Genomic DNA, 2,040 nt, shown 5'->3' with positions numbered 1-2,040 from the left:
ATTTCGACCCGAAAAAAAAACGACAGTGTTACCCCTTACGTTTTTTTTTGGGGGGGGGGGGCGAAAAATTAAGTATCCCCAATCTTTTCGAAACTCTGGATTCTGATAGAGGGCACTGAGACTTACACCTGAGTGCAAAAATGGAGGCTCTAGACCCTTCCAGAGCTGAGATATCGAAACTCAAAATTTCGACCTGAAAAAAAAAACGACAGTGTTACCCCTTACGTTTTTTTTTTTTGGGCGAAAAATTTAGTATCCCCAATCTTCTCGAAACTCTGGATTCTGATAGAGGGCACTGAGACTTACACCTGAGCGCAAAAATGGAGGCTCTAGACACTTCCAGAGCTGAGATATCGAAACTCAAAATTTCGACCTGAAAAAAAAACGACAGTGTTACCCCTTACGTTTTTTTTTTTTGGGCGAAAAATTTAGTATCCCCAATCTTCTCGAAACTCTGGATTCTGATAGAGGGCACTGAGACTTACACCTGAGCGCAAAAATGGAGGCTCTAGACACTTCCAGAGCTGAGATATCGAAACTCAAAATTTCGACCCGAAAAAAAAAACGACAGTGTTACCCCTTACGTTTTTTTTTTTGGGCGAAAAATTTAGTATCCCCAATCTTCTCGAAACTCTGGATTCTGATAGAGGGCACTGAGACTTACACCTGAGTGCAAAAATGGAGGCTCTAGACCCTTCCAGAGCTGAGATATCGAAACTCAAAATTTCGACCCGAAAAAAAAACGACAGTGTTACCCCTTACGTTTTTTTTGGGGGGGGGGCGAAAAATTAAGTATCCCCAATCTTCTCGAAACTCTGGATTCTGATAGAGGGCACTGAGACTTACACCTGAGCGCAAAAATGGAGGCTCTAGACCCTTCCAGAGCTGAGATATCGAAACTCAAAATTTCGACCCGAAAAAAAAACGACAGTGTTACCCCTTACGTTTTTTTTTTTTGGGCGAAAAATTTAGTATCCCCAATCTTCTCGAAACTCTGGATTCTGATAGAGGGCACTGAGACTTACACCTGAGTGCAAAAATGGAGGCTCTAGACCCTTCCAGAGCTGAGATATCGAAACTCAAAAATTCGACCCGAAAAAAAAAACGACAGTGTTACCCCTTACGTTTTTTTGGGGGGGGGGCGAAAAATTAAGTATCCCCAATCTTCTCGAAACTCTGGATTCTGATAGAGGGCACTGAGACTTACACCTGAGCGCAAAAATGGAGGCTCTAGACACTTCCAGAGCTGAGATATCGAAACTCAAAATTTCGACCCGAAAAAAAAAACGACAGTGTTACCCCTTACGTTTTTTTTTTTTGGGCGAAAAATTTAGTATCCCCAATCTTCTCGAAACTCTGGATTCTGATAGAGGGGACTGAGACTTACACCTGAGCGCAAAAATGGAGGCTCTAGACACTTCCAGAGCTGAGATATCGAAACTCAAAATTTCGACCCGAAAAAAAAAAAGACAGTGTTACCCCTTACGTTTTTTTTTTTGGGCGAAAAATTTAGTATCCCCAATCTTCTCGAAACTCTGGATTCTGATAGAGGGCACTGAGACTTACACCTGAGTGCAAAAATGGAGGCTCTAGACCCTTCCAGAGCTGAGATTTCGAAACTCAAAATTTCGACCCGAAAAAAAAACGACAGTGTTACCCCTTACTTTTTTTTTTTTGGCGAAAAATTAAGTATCCCCAATCTTCTCGAAACTCTGGATTCTGATAGAGGGCACTGAGACTTACACCTGAGCGCAAAAATGGAGGCTCTAGACCCTTCCAGAGCTGAGATATCGAAACTCAAAATTTCGACCTGAAAAAAAAAACGACAGTGTTACCCCTTACGTTTTTTTTTTTTGGGCGAAAAATTTAGTATCCCCAATCTTCTCGAAACTCTGGATTCTGATAGAGGGCACTGAGACTTACACCTGAGAGCAAAAATGGAGGCTCTAGACCCTTCCAGAGCTGAGATATCGAAACTCAAAATTTCGACCCGAAAAAAAAACGACAGTGTTACCCCTTACGTTTTTTTTTTTTGGGCGA

This window comes from Pimephales promelas, chromosome 24 (genome assembly GCF_988280905.1).
Source record: "Pimephales promelas chromosome 24, fPimPro1.hap1.1, whole genome shotgun sequence".
NCBI classification, from domain to species: domain Eukaryota; kingdom Metazoa; phylum Chordata; class Actinopteri; order Cypriniformes; family Leuciscidae; genus Pimephales; species Pimephales promelas.
The sequence above is the reverse complement of the archived record's forward strand: the minus strand, read 5'-3'. Positions refer to the sequence as shown.